Here is a 17,926-nt window from a genome sequence, read left to right as displayed (position 1 = left end):
TTGCCCAAATTTAATGAATTCCAACTGAACAATGGCTGGTGCAAAAGCATGTTCACCAGACACAAGTTTCCATTTCCGCAATTTCATATTCCATATGTTAGATGTTAATGTGATTGCGTTTATTTTTCAAGCTAAAAGACAACATGGGCCTAATTGCTTTTGATTCTTAGCCTCCCATTATAAATCCCTAAGTATAGGCACCCACACCTTCATCATTTTCATTGTAGTGTTTAAGTCCCCTGCCCTAAAGCATCTTAAAGTAGAGGACAAACAGTGAATACGAATATGAATACCTTTATTGTCATTGTGCTCAGAGTAGAACGAGATTGGGTTGCTTCCCCGTGAACAACAATAAAATAAAATAGAATAAAATAACACTGTGCAAATGTGCAGTAGATCGAATGAGAATGAGCTTTGTGCAAGTTAAGGCTCTGGTGAAGGTGCACTCTTTATAGTTGTGTACACATTGGTAGAACAGCTAAATTACAGGCATTTGATTAAATCAATGATCCGTTTCTTTTCTTCTCAACGGTGCACTTATCCCTGTGCTGCTTGATGAAGAATATTGCTGTTGTCCTGTGAAAAACACACGTCCAATTTTGTGTCATGTGTCATCTTCAACACCGCTTCTCCTGTACAGGGTCGCAGGCAGGTGCTGGAGCCTATCCCAGTTGACTATGGGCGAAAGGCGGACCGCACCCTGAACTGGTCGCCAGCCAGTCGCAGGGCACACACACAGAGACCTTCACTGGAACCGATCCCACGCTGCCCGCACACAACTCAGGCGTGTGTACCACTACACCATCAGCGACTAAACTAAAGCGAATTTTGTCATTTAAAAATATATATATATTGTTAATGGAATTTCTTGAACGCGGAAACCCCATTTATGTAAAAATTTAAAAAAACAAAAATGGAGATGCATGTTTTTCACAGGACAGCGGCAATATACTGTACATGCTCAATGCATGTATTATGTATATTCTCTATGTGTTTCTTCTGTGAGTACATTTGAGACTTTCTGTAGCTATGATATTCCATGCAATTAAAAAATGCATTCTTTGAATCTGTGTTTATGTATTATTGATATTACAAGGATTACTAACTGTGTACTGATGGAACTATTAATGAATAAATTCATCGTAAAAACTTCTTTACACAATCTCCCCTGAAAGGGTTGCGCAACTGCACCAGATAAAAAGCATTGGTAGGTTGCTTGGAGTTAAACTGTTATTAATCCATGAAAATTACTCTTATATAAACAGTACTTGTTGATTGTTTTTAAAAGATCACAAAAATTATTGGTAATATTATATGCTACCAGAGCTGGGCAACACCTAACCGTCACAAAGTTCTTGTCTGCATTGTTAGCCAACCCACGTGGTCCCAGTCTGTCCGAGTCAGCCAAACGGCGTCGAGAACGGACTTAAATTAAAAGTGAAATTGTGTTGTATGTCTTTCGCCCCATAGACGCAATGACACGTGCCCCGCTTTTGTTTCAATGATCACTATGCTGTGCGTGTGTGTGTCTCTGTTTTCTTTATTTAGTGGCGTGTCTGCTTGTGCGGCGCCGATTGGCTGTCGCAGACGAGGGACGGACTGGGACCACGTGAGGGTCGGCTAAACGTGCAGACGGGAGCTTTGTGACGGTTAGGCGATGCCCAGCTCTGTCTGCTACTTGGCGCAATAAAGACAACCACAAGAGTATTCTGGTACACTTACAATACATTGTTGTTTCTGTTTCTAATTTTTTCAGGTACAGGTACTGTTAAAATGAGTGGGTTCTATGTGCGCAGGTTTGCCCTCCAGTCCTTCATGTTTTGTGATCCGATGTTCCACTTATTCTGATGCCAAAATGATGAAAAACTACTTATCGTGAAACGTGTAGAAAACATTGACCATTGTGTTGCCTCTGAATGTATTGCCTATTTTCCAAATGTTTTCATTTGTTCATTGTTCATTTGTCGGTGTAAATTATTCACATCTTATTTACAAGATGAAATTAAGAAGATAGAATACTGTACAGTGCATCAACTACAAAGCAAGAATGTCCATACCATTTCATCAAGTAGATGCTAAGATTTATGAAAGTGAAAATGACTTGCCAGCACTACAGGAGATCATAGTTATTAGAGGAGTTTTTAGAATGCCATTGTGGGAACTGCTGGTCTCATCATTTCCAATTGTTGTGACCCACAGATCGGTGTGGGGTCTACACGGTGATTTGTTTCCTGATGCTCTACTCTCAAAATATACAGAGAGACCTCAGTGGAAGCAGCCCAGTGTGTAGGGGGGCAGTCGGAGAAAGTGATGGACAGAGGGGCCAGATGGCAGAGGAGACTCTGGCCCTGCAATTCTCCACCTGGTGGGGTGATAGAAGGCCAGTAAGGAGCCCCCGTATGGCACAAAGCTCGCCTTGTCCCAGATAAGCGACAGGCACCAGGTGGGCCTTACGGCACTATTTTCACAATCAGAACCAGTTTGTTTTCTTAAGGCCTCAGTCGTGCTGGCCAGGGGAGCAGCCTGCTGGCAGCTCTGGAGGTTATGCTGGAGAGCACGGTTAAGAGTGGAAATGGGGGTCTCCGACAGGGTGGGCTAGGGCGAGCTCCTGCTCCTTTCCTCTTCTTTTATATTTGTGTACTTAACAGATCCCTTACAAGACCCATTTGAAAATGTTGTGCATACGGTATATATTACACTATAGCCGTATGTTACACTACAACTGTCATGGTGGTTGAAATTTGAATGTAATTTATTCTGTAATTTTTGTTTTTACTGGGTTCATTCATAGAGAAAAGTGCACAAACTACTGTACACACAAAAAGGTTTTACTTTTTTAAAGTACATTCTGCTTGTTCCGTTTCAGGCAAATTAACTTGATCCATAAAAAAATGCACTTTTGCCATGTGAAACATTTTAGTGTTTCTGTGAACAGAATTGTGATTTAGATTCATTATCTGGAAAGTAAATTTAATTGTGTACAAATAGGTTACGTCTTAAGTTGGGCTAATTTTGTGAATGGAATAGCAATAGTATTGTACTACTTTTCCTCCACTTGATCTTTTTCTCTCTATATTACTTTAAAAGTGAGGAGAAACAGAGTTGGGAAAAAAACTCAAGGTTACCCATACAATACAAGTGTTAGAAAAGTGCAGTCCTTATTTTCTGTATAAGCAATCGATTATATTTCTCAGACTGTTGTGTTTGGAATAAAACTTAAATACGGTGTGATGATCCATCATTTTCCAACAAAATGGTTCGAAAATCTGATTTGGACCCCCCACACACCCATTTCTGTGAGGTGTTACTTGTAGTCTGTGGTGTTTTATTCATTGATAATTATACATGGTAAATGGCAAATTTATTTTAGCTGTCAGTTGGGTTTGCTGCCCATTATCTGAAGCCGTAACATTTTGTGGACTATTGAGTTCAAAAAGCCCAACATTAGTGGCTGAAACGTTTTTAAAACTCATCTGAACAAATAAATGAAGTACATTTCAAAGAGGAATTGTACATGGGTCCAAGCTGTTGACTATTTCCCCTTTACTGCAACCTTAATTAGAGCAGTGGGGGCATGGGATGAGATTGTGGGTGTTGGTTATGCTGACGTTCCCTCTAAAAAAATAATATCAGTTTTGAGTTTTCAACTCTCAAGAAGCATTGCCTGAACCACGCCCTGCACAAAATAGCTCTCAGAACTAAATGGCTTCAACTCAAGAAAATACATCTTTTGGAGTGTCAAATCCTACTCAAATTCCTGACCTCAACCCAATTGAGATGCTGTGGGACAACCTCAAAAGAGCGATTCACACAAATCATCCCAAGAAAATTTCAGAACGGGAACAATTTTGGAAAGAGGAATGGTTCAAAATTCTTTCTGACCATTGTGCAGGACTGATCTGCAACTACAGAAAATGTTTGGTTGTGGATACTACTGCCAAATGAGGCTCATCAGGTTATTAAACCAAAAGGCTCACATACTTTGTCCACTCTGCACAGTGACGGTTACATGTTGTTCAACAAAAGCACAGAAGCATGTAATTGTTTGTGTGGTTTATGCAGACAAGTTTGCAGAAATACATCCATTATCCAAACCGCTTATCCTCACAAGGGTCGTGGGCATGCTGGAGCCTATCCTTGCTGTCTTCGGGCCATAGGCGGGGTACACCCTGAACTGGTTGCTTGCCAATCGCAGGGCACACAGAGACAAACAAACATTCACACTCACAATCACACCCGGGGGCAATTTAGAGTGTCCAATTAAACGACCGTGCATGTTTTTGAAAACTGGAAACCCGGAGAAAAACTGTTTGCAGTAATATATATATCTACATATATATATATCCATCCATCCATTATCTATACCGCTTGTCCTCACAAGGGTCGCGGGCGTGCTGGAGCTTATCCCAGCCATCATCGGGCAGTAGGCGGGGGACACCCCGAACTGATTGCCAGCCAATCACAGGGCACACAGAGACAAACATCCGCACTCACAATCACACCTAAGGACAATTTAGAGTGTGTAATCAACCTACCATGCATGTTTTTGGAATATGGGAGGAAACCGGAGTACCCGGAGAAAACCCACACAGGCACGGGGAGAACATGCAAACCCCACACAGGAAGGCCGGGACCGGGATCGAACCCACGACCTCTGAACTGTGAGGCGGATGTGCTAACCAGTCGACCACTGTGCCGCTATATATATATATATATATATATATATATATATATATATATATATATATATATATATATATATATATATATATATATATATTTATATATATATATATATATATATATATTTATATATATATATATATATATATATATATATATATATATATATTTATATACACACACACACACACACACACACGTGTATATGTGTGTGTAAGTAATATATAAATACATAAATAATATAACCAGATCTAATCAAAGTTGATTAGTTTGTTCTCTTAGAACTAAATATAATTTAGAATGCGGTTTAATGCTGAAATCAGAGATGAAACAAAAAAGTGGAGTTCTTAAACTTCTGGGATCATCACACCCACCAGAAAGAACAGGTTCATGCAAGGCAGGTAATGTAGATTAACGAGAATTCTAGTGTTTTATTCCTTCTACTGGGCACCTGCGTACATCATTCCTTCTTATGTTAATATTTAATGAATGTGAATCGATAAGAAATGGAACCCCAGGAGTGACAGCACATCATCAGCAGAGGAAGTGTGGATGGAACATTCTGTCCTTATGTAATAATATGCTAATTGTCTCGGTTCACTGAGGATGGCACAGTAAGGCCTTCATTGAGTCACACATTCCACCTTCTCATCACACACACGCACACACAGTACGTCACTTTACTCATGTAATGTGACCTGGAGGGACGCCAATGAGCCCATGGAAGGTCTGCAGCTCGAGGCCTGCTGACACCTCTCCCTAGCACTGTTGAAATGTTTATTTATAACTCTGCTGCAGCTCCTCCTCCCCTGGCGTCTGCCAACCGCCATGCCAATCCAAACACACTAGGCCTCTCCAGACTGATCCAGAGCATGATTTCAGAAAGAAGAGATCCCTTTCCCCTCTTTTCCATTTTCTCATGCCCAGGTTCCCTCCCACTGGTCTAACTGTGTCTTCCAAAGAATAATGCCTAGAGAGAGGAGAACCAAGCTGAGGCAGGAGGGAACGTAACGGGAGAGATGGGGGGGGGGGGGGGATAGAACAAAACAGAGGGAGTAGAGGTTTACTCTTTCCAGCCCGGGCTGCTAAATTGGTTTCAGAGCAGCAGTTGGACTCCGGGGATGCGCGGCACGCACTGTCGACGAGCTTTGTTTGCTTTTGTGGGGTGCACGAAATCTGATCTCCATCCATGTAGCCAACCCACATCCCACATCCCATCAGTCATAACCACCTAGAAGGAAGAGGCAGTAGTGTAGTCCAGGTTATACATGGGTAGGGTATACGGCATATTCTGTCAGCATTGCGTATTCCCACTTCTAAATCCCCCCTGATGGGCACCGTTCACAAATATCTTTGAGCCTAATTGGTGAAGCCATTATCCACCCTCCTCTGCCTGTAATTGGCTGGTACTCGCTGCTTTCGCTGATTAGATTGGTTAACTTTAGGAATTAGGACTGATTTGCCAATCTCAGGCCCACAAATCAGGCCCGGACCACGCCCACACCGACCCCAGCAATCCAACCTGCAGTCCTGACAGCTCTCAACCTGGAGCAAGCCAGGTGAGTCAGTGTGAACGGAGACATAGACCCAGTCCACCACCACCAGGTCAGAACATACACAGGCAGTAAATTGCATCCCCAATTTACTGAAAGGTGAAGCCTCACATTGTAACAAAATGTGATTTTTGACAGATCATGCCTCATTTTGAATGTTGATTTCGATTGTAACAATAGATGAATTTCTGTGCGATGTTATTTTATTGCTGTTCTATTGATGCTCCTAATCACAGTCATGATCATTTTATTTTTGTGAGAAAGTCGCGATGACAGATTTTTCTTTCATGTTACGTTTCTAAAACAGGGCATTTCTCTGGACTATTTATTTATGTATTTATTTATTTTGAGGTGAACATTGGTAGTATACCCACTTCTCCGGGGACCGCTACACAGTGGCGTAGTCACTCTGTGTCAGGAGGGTATAGAAACAGTGTTCCTAAAGAGCGATGACTGACACATTTACAATAAGAATACTAAAAATGAAATATGTTTCTTTGACTAAACTTTTAGGTTGTATCATCACCCAAAAGGGGTGTTCCTTTTTTTTTGTTTTACCAGCAGGCAGGCAACACGGCCGAGCACGCAGAGATGACGAGCCGAGTCCCTAGTGAGGCAAAGGTTGAAGTCTCTCTAAATAGGTTTAATTGGACCAGGCCCGACAACACCATGTCAGCCTTTGCCAAGACAGACTGGGGACTGCAGGGAAAAACTGAGCACCCCAGAGACCTAAACCACACACTCTTTCTGCATCTTGGTGCTGCTGCTGTGCTGCTCATTTGGTACTGCTTACACATGGCTTCGTCCATAGGAGTGCTGCCAAATTACCGAAGCCGGTTGTTTATCTAAAACATGCCCATACAGCACAGCTATGATTAGTTTGTTGCCTGAGGCATAACTCACCCTCTCAAAGTGGGACTTGTTTACCTCCATGTGCCTGTGCGGGTTTTGTTTATGTCTCTTTTTTTATTCATTAGCATGCACACGTCTGTATGCCTCAGTATAGGTAACTTTGTAGCAGCCCTTTCCAACTGAGCTGCAGAGGTCTGTGATGCATCCTGCAGCTTAATGCAAAATGTAGCTAACCTATATTAACATCCATCCATCCATTTTCGGTGCCACTTCGGTGCCGCGGGTGAGTTTTGGCGAGAGGCGGGGTTCTCTTCGGACTGGTCGCCAGCCATTCGCAGATCTATATTATTATCATGTGTCATTTGTCATCTTCCAAACCGCTTATCCTGTACAGGGTCGCAGGGAGGTGCTGGCGCCTAACCCAGCTGACAATAGGTGAAAGGCGGAATACTCCCTGAACTGGTCGCCAGCCAGACGCAGGGCACACACAGGTGCATGTCGGCACGTGGGCACTTGATGATTGTGTGCGTCTTCTCGCAAAAATTGGGTTCCCAATTTCAAAGAATAATGCCTAGCGAGCGGTGGCCTTGGGCCTCATTTCTGAGTTTGGTCATTAGATGCTCACAAGCTGAGCCGAGATTGGTCGTTACTTGAGCCCCGAGCAACTGTGATGTCGTTTTCAGTCGACAGCACGTGGGAAAATGGCTCGCAGGCATAGTCTGCCCTCTAGTCGTTCAACAAATGTAATACCACGGATTATGCCACAGGACGCCCATTTCACTGAGGATTATAGATAGAGGGATAGCAATTTTGTTTACCAGACTGACGGAATGAAAGTATGGAAGCGCTTTAACAGGATGACGACAGACGGGGTCGGAGGACGATCATTTTTATGAGTAAGGATGGAGGGATGGTGACGGAAAGGTGCCCACGTCTTGGACTGAGGACGGACTGGCAAAAAAGGGTAAAGTGTCCATCTCTTATAATTTTTGATATAGCATTACAGAGCATTCCAACCAGGACTAGACTAGCTTGTAGAAATTGTCCCTGGACTTTTTTTATTTTTGTTTGCCTGTTGTTATTGTTTTACAACAAGCAGTTGGGACCCCCAGGACTGCTTACCGCTGTGAGCCAGCAGCAATGAACCGTAAAGTGACATGAAGATGAACCAAAAGTAGAGCAACCCACTGTTTTCTCTGTGCTCAGCCTGATTATAAAACCTGAGTAAAACAGGAGTTTGTACACTTGCTCATTGTAGCAAATATAAAGAGCAACTATCCGTCAAACAACAACAGTAAGTGAAAATTACATTACTAATGTGTATTTAAATACATTCTCAAGTCTTCAGGTACTCATTATAGGTACACGCACAACAAAACTAGCTGCTCAAGACACAACAAGGCTGCTCGCAGCAGGAATAAAAAAACGACGACAGAGCGCGTGCACGAGGGAAACGGATTTGAGCACCTGGTAGCTGTCAGTCGCAACGTCCAATCAGAGCGCTGAAACAACAGCGTCTTTTTAACAATGACAAAACCTTGGTTTTTTTGTTTTGTATTCAGTGGTACTTTTCTTCTTAGTGTAAAAAAATAAAGTAAAGTGTGTGAGCGTGACATTGGACAGAAATGCGTGACACTCTTGCTCAATGTGTGAGTGTTGACAGCTCTGCTTTGTATTAAAACAAAAACCTACACACGGATGCCCCCTCCCCCAGCCCACACACACACACACACACACGCACACAAATACAGACTAATCTTCATATGGACATAATGTGTTCAAGACATTATTTTAAATAAAATTTGAATTGGACCGAATTTGACTTTATTGCATCTTTCCTTCAGAATCACGCATTGATGACAAAGTGAAAGATTCACTGTCTACATCCTCAGCTTGTGCATGAAGTATGTGCACACCTACATGTGGGGCATTGTAGGTCCCACTTTGTGCAAAAGTATACCTTTTGCTCAGGTTCCTGTGAGTGTGTTTGTGTGTTGATGCGCTTGTTTGTATGTTTGTCGTAAGTAGGTCCTATGGGAATGTGGTCTCCACAGTAACCGTCTCTTTAGGCGGTCCATCATTAATAGTCTGTTTGGTCCTGGTGATTTAAGCCCTTTGGAAAAAAAAGAAAACAGTCAGATAGGTCATGCGAAAGCCTATAAAATCATTTAGCAAGTCATAATACAGACTTCGAAGAGTAAATGAAAAAATCTGTAAATCACGAGGTCAGTTAAGACAACCTTTTACAGACTGTGTGTGTTTGTGTGTAGGTGTCCACCACATGTGTATTCGTTCAGCATTTGGTGTTTGTTTTTCCTCTTTGTCTCGTCTCCCCCAGCCTCTCCGGAGTGAAGAGAAATTGAGAAACCAATCTAAAATCCATCAGGACTTCCCTGCCCACAAGCCGCTCTCCCCCAACACTCCTCACAACACGCGCCCGCCCCCCACTTCTGTTTTTTGTGTTGCAAGCGCCTGGAAATTGGATGAGATGTTCGTTTAGCGGGCAGCTGGTCTGGGGCCGATATGAATTGCGTTTCCCTATGCCAGGAAAGGTCAAGCCCCCTCGCCTTGACGGAGTGCATCGGCCTATTGAGTGGCGCTTTAGTCCATTTACCGGGAGCCAATGGCAGGGCTGCGGAGGGAAGAGAGGAAGGCACGTGAGTCTTTGTAGTAGAGGCAAAAAGAATGGAAGCACGTTGAATCCAAATTCATTGTTTCTCATCACCCGGCTGGGGTAGGACTGGTTATAGGGCTGATCGCTGGGATGGGGGAAGTGGGCTAGAAATGTTATTGGCCGAGCAATAATGAGCGCCACTCTTTTACCACCTTTGGCTCTAGTTTCAGCCTCTATTTGAAGACGTCTAACTGCATTGTGACATATTCTTCTCACCGGTTTGCTTCATGGCGACGGAAATTAGGGAAAGTTTTATTTTTTTCATCTCATGTCACCTGCAGGAGTACAAACTTTACAGGGAGAGCAAAACTGCCACATTTATTTAAAAGAAAGACCGTTCAGTAAAGCTGAAAGAACAATTAATGGGTCAGTTACATGCTGAATGCAGACGTGCACACATACAAGTACGCCTGGGGGCGGCTATCGCTCTCTCTCTCTGACTCATACATGCATTCGGGAAAAAAAAGGTTGCTGTCTCTTTAATTTTCATCCCCGCATATCTGGAGGAGCTAAAGCAAAGCAATTAAAACAAAGGCATATTTAACATGAGGTTAATGATTGGCTGACCCTGCAGTCAGCACAGTGACAATATCTTAATTATTGAGAAACCTAAAGTCATTACGCCCACGAATGGCCCGAGGAGCGTCTCTATTGATTGGGATCCAGTCTCATTACAGGCCGTGCCGCTTCTCTCGCTCTCTCTCCCCTGCTCTCAGTTATTTTATTTTTTTTTAGCGACTGTGTTTCTGAATGAAGCCTTTGGATGTGTGAACAGTATGACTGAGCTGGACAAAGAGTGTGTGCTTTATTGCGTGCTGAAAAAAGTCATAACCAAGCCTAATATTTTGCTGAGGAAGGAATATTTCCCCCATTCCTTGTCCTTACGGTCCTCTCATTTTTCCTTTTTTAAGTGGCAGATTTAAAACGCTAGCTTGGACTCTATTGATTAGTTTGCACATTCTATATGAGATTACAAATGTTTAGCCTTCCTCACTGGCTTTTGATATAGCAGTGGGCTGCACATTCTTAGGAGAGCTATGGATCTGTTTGCCTTCAGTCCTTCATGCCTGATGAACAAGTGCAAGGGAGTATTAATCTCACTTTCAAACAATTTATTCTAAGTAAATTCACAAGAGTATCTTAAAGAGGAAAGTCAACCCAAGCATACTTTTTTTCAAGAATATGTTCTATGCAGACCCACTAGTTGAAACAAGGCATCGTGATTAGTTTTGCGTTTGTGGAATAATAAGTTAAGCATCAAAATGCACCCACTTTTAACCATCTAATTCGGCGGCCATTTTGTTAGGTTTCATCAAGGTTTCTCAGGGCTCAGACAATGACCAATCACAGCTCGCCTGTTTTCTGAAACTGGGCCTTGATTGGTCGTTATCTGAGCCCTGAGCAACCGTGATGTCATTTTGAGTCGGAAGAAGTGACAAAATGGCCGCCCACTGAGATGGCTAAATGTTGCTGCTTAGCTCATATTCCGCAAACACAATGTTAATCAGAATGACTTGTTTCAACTAGTGGACCTGCATAGATCATGTTCTTGAAAAAATATGTTTGGATTGATTTCTACTTTAATAAGATAAATGCCTATGATGTGAATACACTTGAATATTGAGAGTTTTTAAATGCATGTGCAAAACATTCTTTTGGTACACAAAAACAACTGGTTGTTCTTTATAGACATCAATTTGTTATGACAACAAAAGCTAATTCTGTATGTGATGGAAGGGCAATGAGAAGGGGTTCACATCATGTTATGTGTGTATTTGATGATAAATATACTGGAGAAGGAAACTACTGTCACAGATCTTCCGCCTCTTGTGGTCCCAGAGTGAGGCAGCGTGGGGAGAGCTGAGATGTAATTACCCAATCAGTGTGTGCCATCCTTATTAAAACACTACTAACAGTGTGCCATTATTGAAATACCCCCCACCGGACTCTTCTTAATTCATTAAATAAATTAGCGCCAGCGTCTTTAATAATTCATAGAATGATGTCTATTTTTTTTCCTCCCCTACTGAGGCAAACTATGACAAAAGGCATGAGTTTAATAGCAAGACTCGTAAGATTAAACTGGACGGAATGGTTTGTGTGTGAGTGTGTGCGTGCGTGCGTGCGTGTGTGTGTGTGTGTGTGTTGGGGGTTGTAGCTATCAGCACAAAAGAGAAAATAGATATATTGTTCATTTGGATATTTGCAATCTATATGCTATTATTTCATCTCACCCTGATTTTAAGAAACGAATGAATTTAAGTCAGATCATAATGGCGCAAGTCTGTCAAAAGCATGTATTTGTTTTTTTTCCCCATTTGTCTTTCAGTCTGCGGTCCTGTGTCTCTCACAGTTGTGTTGCATTAATGTGCTAATAAGAATATCCTCGAGCTAGGGAGGAGGAAATAAGTGTCAAATAAAGCAGGAATCCAGATGAGGGACCCATCTTTGTCTCTACGTATCTTTAATTGACACATCTGCATCCCTAATGAAATATTTACCGGCACTGATGATGGTGTAGTGATGCGTGGCCATCACCGCTGTGTTGCCGATGGTGATGTTGGCATGTGATTGTGTTCCTGATGTTATTGGCATAGACTCTATGCTGGTTTCTATTAATACCTTGTCAGGTTCTCGCATGAATTGTGGATGGTGAAATCATTTTTGTGTCCATGACTATAGGCAGTAAAACTGAGGACGGGCCATTCTATAGCATCAGTGAATCAGGCACATTATGGTCAGTTTAAGGCAAGGTGGGATTTGTGTTTTATTTCATATTGTCTTAGTGTGACCTTAATGTGATTAGTGTATCATTTACAACATACAGCATCAGGGAAACATAACATAGGTGGTGTGAATGTGTGCTATTATTGTGCATGGAAATGTTGAGCATTGTTTGGTCACTCAGTAAGAGTAGGTGCAAATCATTTATTGTTGATTGTTTGTTCCACCTGTGCATCCTCAAAAAAGAAAAAAAAGAAAAGCAATGTAAAACAGCTGTCACGTAGCATGAGCACTTTGCAGTGCATCTGGAAAGTATTCACAGCGCTTCACTTTTTTACAGCATCATGCCAAAATGGAATAAACTATTTTTTCCACCTTAAAATTCCATACACAACACCGTATAATGATAATGTGAAAAAGTTGTTGTTGTTGTTTTTCATTTTTACAAATTTGTTAAAATGATACAACTAAGGCAAGACGGAAATGAGGCTGTAACAAAACAAAATGTGGAAAAAGTGAGGCGGTGTGAATGCTTTCCGGATGCACCGTATGTATTCCGTGATACATGGTAGGAGTGGTAGATAATGTACATTAGATGGTAAATGGTAATAAACCATCAAAATAAGATGATGGAACAGATTCCTGAGAGTGTCACTCAGTCACATTCATTCATTTGTCATGACATAATCTAAAATAGTAAAATGCAGAAGCTGGATGTGAATGTGACTTTTTCAACGACAACTGCGTACGGTTCACAATTTATTCAATTGCTCTGACTGTGTATTTTTTGGTCATACTGGGAGGGACCTTTAATATTAGTGATCCACTCATGTAGCTAACTATGGTAAATAAAATGTTAGGCAATGCAATCTATTGCAGTTCTACTCTGCTGCAAACTGTGTCAATCCAAACAGCATTTATTTTTTAAAGCCAATTTTTGACAATGCTCAGCATTGGCTCTCATAAAATTGTCCATGTGTACCTAGTAAAGTGAGTTTATAACACAAATAACCATAATTGCCTTAAGTTTATTCTCACTCACTGCACGCTATTTGGAGGCCTCAGTGCACCGAGGCGTGCATGTGTGTGTGCGTTCGTGTGTATGTGTGCCACGCTTGTCGGGATGAGGCGAACCTCTCAGCCATGTCAGGGACAGCTTCGTGGAGGGTGGCAGCCGGCTAAAATGATGATGATGAAATTAAAATTCTGCGCCCGGCAGAAGGGGCTGCCGCGATTTCACTGGCGGCTGTGCGCATCGATCTGTTCCAGCATTTGACTTTCAACCATGACAAAACTGTGGGCAAATTAATTGTTCTCCAGGATATTAGGCATCAGAGTCCATTAATCCTCTCTGGAGCACCACACCACATGAATACTAATCGTCTTTCCAGGCAGCCGTCTCATCCCTTGCTGCTCTCGTGGTCTTCTCTTTTCCTTGCCAGCCCATCCTTTTTTTTTTGCTCCATTGTTTCATTAGTTACTTTTAGCCTTTGCTTTGCTTATTTCCAGACATATTCTGTGGATTCAGAACACTGTTGTTAAGTTTTGGCATTGAAATAAAATGATTGCATCGTGGGAAAAAAAGTACAGTAATTGGCACTTAACTCACTTGAAAAATAATATTATTGCCAAAACACACTATTTCAGTTCCATTTTCCAAAATTATGTTGTGTATTTCTCATGGAGTATTTCTCCATTATATCTACTGTATCTTTTCATATATATACATAGCAATTTATATCATTCACTGCCATTTTAAAAGTTTCACTTGCTGGTTTTCACCTTCAATTGTATGTTTTTTGCATCAATTTAGTGGCGGTGTTTTGGCATGTACTGTAAGATATAAGATAAGTAGGCAAAATTGCACAGAAAAGTTGTTGATATACAGCTACAATATAATGTTTATGATCATATGAATGATTCCATGTTATGTTTGACTTGCCATTATGCTAATGTTGAAAATGACAAACAAACAAAAACAAAGTCCAGCTGGTTAGAATTCTGTACTATACAATCTCAAAGCACCACATATATTTCATCTGTATTAGTTTGCCTGCCTAGATAAGATTGTGCTAATGGTGAGTCTGCCTGACATTTGAGAGAGGGAAAAATAGCCCCCAACTCCAATTATGTAAGATATTAACACATTAGTCGGTGCAAGATCTAATTGGATAGAAGCCCTGCACACCATGACAACAATCACCTAGACCCTGTTTATCTCATAATTGATAGTCTGGAGCTAAAGCAGCACAGGCATCAAAAATTCATACAGCCCAGTGAGGGATGGCCCTCCCCTCTATTGATTGCTTTTTGGTTTCCTCCCTCCAACCAAAGTAATTTCATGAGCTTTGGCTTGTGCCTGTGATACTGAAGTTTTGCTGTGTTTTTATAGATGGCTTGTGTGATGCAGCAGTTATGGCGTTGTATCACATTAAAGACGACAGGGTCAGGGACTCAGACACTATATATTCACACCCCTATCTTATTTACAAACCACTGGAGATATACCTCATTTGAGCCAGCAAATACAAATTGGGTTCCATCATACCGATGGGTTACCATCCTAATGATTTGAGCCTTCCTTGGGAGGCGCTAACATCAGCCACAACCTTTAAATGCCACATTATTTGAAATACCATATTACACATTACAATTGGTATCACAATGCCAGTACCATACAGAGATGGGCACTTTACCGTATTTTGCCGGTCCGTCCTCCGTCCTGCATCGGCGACCTGGGCACCCTTTCATCATCGTCCCTCCATTCTTATCTGTAAAATAATCGTCCTCCGTCCTCATCCTTCCGTCCTTACATTTCACCAGTCCGCCACTCCTATAAAAGCATCCATGCTTGAAGCCGTGGGCTAACGGCAGAGGTTTCATAATCCATATTCATTATTTAAGGCTCATTAGCCGGGTAATTTCCTCTTCACATCCACTTACCGCTGGGAGTATTGTGAGTGGATTGAATTGTTTACAATTGTTTAAGTGTCAATCAAGATAGCATTTAGGCACCAGCACAACCAAAGTCAGTCACCAGACGACGGAGACCACCAGCGGACATCACAACAATATTTAAGTTTGTATTATAATGCAGTACTTTGAAATGTAATGCAATCATTATTGTGAAATTTTGCAGTAGTATTGAGCTATTATGCACTACTAATAAGTTTTCAGTTTTTATTGCGCTATTTCGCAATAAAAATAATTATTACAAAATAACGCAATGTTATTTTAGGAGGAGAACGAAATACTTCCATTTCTGGGTCATACATTTAAGTGTATGGCGGCGCTGGCATGATCCTGAATGGTGGTTTGGAGAGATTTTATGCTCTAGGGATGTCCAAGACAAGGACATTGGATGCAAATGGAAAGTATGTACTGTATGTTAACAGTTAGTTAACAAAACAAAATTGCTATCCACGCTTTTCCTATGCCACATACGTACCTTATCCCGGATTACACATGCAAGACATGCTGGGCGTGTATTACATATGTTGAACCACTAGAAGGCAGACTATGCCTGTGAGTACAATGTTACTGCACGGAACGCACATGAAAAAGAAAAAAAAGGACTCGACAGTGTTGTTGCAGGCAGTTAATAAAGGTGGTAACGCAGAAGATAAATGCCTCATTGAGTATTCATACATGTATGATTATTATTATTATTATTATTATTATCATTATTATTATTATTATTATATTTATTTTCTAATAAATGTGCTTTTTATTCCTAAAGCGCATAATGAGAAATGTAAACGATGTATTAGTAGTATGTGTTGTTGCAATGGAGTTAAGCGAGTAGGCATCAGGGTATGTCATTAATATTTTGTCAACTATGGGCATGTGAAGCTCTTTGAGACTTTCTTGTGATTAAGGGCTGTATAAATAAATTTGACTTGACTTGTTGTAATTTCTATCCAGTCATCATACAAGTGTAAACATTTGCTTAGTCGAATATAATCCACACTATAGAAAAAATATGTCACAAAATCACAACACATGACAATTATGTTTTATATTATTCTGTTATTGAAGGTATTTTCCTGTCTATAACGGTATTTTGAGGTATCTACACCTCCAGAAAAACCAGGCAACAGATGTCAACAGGGATGGAAGCTCTGGAAGATGCAGTGGTTCCAAAATTACCTCACTGCCCGATTCCAGACACTGTATGATGTCAATGGCATCATTTCTGTGCATAAGAGCTGATCAAATTAGTCTCTCCTTCAGGCAGTACTTCCCCATGAAGCTGACCAAATGGGGTGTCAAGGTGATGGTCAAGGCAAAGAGCTCAATGGGATGTGTGACCAACTTCCAGGTTCGAAAAATTAAATCCACACACAAAGCAGCTCCCATATGCAAATATTATTGTAATGTTGCTACTGTGAAACCTCCAGGTGTTTTCCGACCATGAAGGGACACAGGACACCAGGTGGTCATGGATTTAGCCAGACCATATTATGGCTCTCACCTGCCTATTTACATGGACAATTTTTACACTGGGGTAGAGGGTTATGAAGGCCCATGGCCTGGATGCATGCGGCACTATTTGTGCTAACCGCAAGGGTCTCCCAAAGAGCGATGTGTTGTTGAGCAAGAGAGTGTCATTAGGAAGACATATGACTTGAGAGTAGCTTAGAAGCAGGACCTCACGTTCTCCATTTGGCAGGACACGAAGACAGTCATGGTGCTCTCCAACCATCATTGATCCTACTGAGATGGGGACAGTAAATTGAAGGACAGGAGGTCCGGACAATCCCCGGTGATAGTGCCAGCTTGCCTTGCTGACTATCAGAAACATATTTGTTCGATTGATTTATTTTATGGACAGAAATGCTTATGTATGACCATTTACTATGGTTGTATGAAAAAGTTTGAAAGTGTATTTTCACTGTTGTTCCTTCAGTACAAATGTGTGTATGCCTGAATATATATATATACATATATATATATATATATATATATATATATATATATATATATATATATATATATATATATATATATATATACTTGATTATCAGGGATATTTTAATGGGAAATGAGAGCTGTTTTAAATTATGAAATAATGCATTATGTAGTATGTCTCCTATTTAGCTGTTACTACTAGTAGCACTAATATCACCACACAAAAAATACTTAAAACATCTCTGTTTTACATTTCCAGTGTAAGGAATTTAAAAAAACAGTCTCCCATATGCTGTGAGCCATAATGGTATTCCAGAAATTTGCTTTAATTTATACTTTTGTGCATGCTGTTTGCACTTCTAAGCAATGCAGTGCACAAATAATTCAAAGTAAGCTGTTTTAGTATTTCATACACAATTAGAATGTTCAAGGTGATTGTGGATGAGGTATTGATTGGGAACTGACCCAACATTTGCTGCAAGAAAATCTGTTATGTAAACACAGACACTACCAAAGGCCACATTTCAGA

The sequence above is a fragment of the Filicampus tigris genome, chromosome 5 (assembly GCF_054856515.1).
Source record: "Filicampus tigris isolate MCC_2025a chromosome 5, RoL_Ftig_1.0, whole genome shotgun sequence".
In the NCBI taxonomy this organism is placed as follows: domain Eukaryota; kingdom Metazoa; phylum Chordata; class Actinopteri; order Syngnathiformes; family Syngnathidae; genus Filicampus; species Filicampus tigris.
This window is presented reverse-complemented; position numbering follows the sequence as displayed.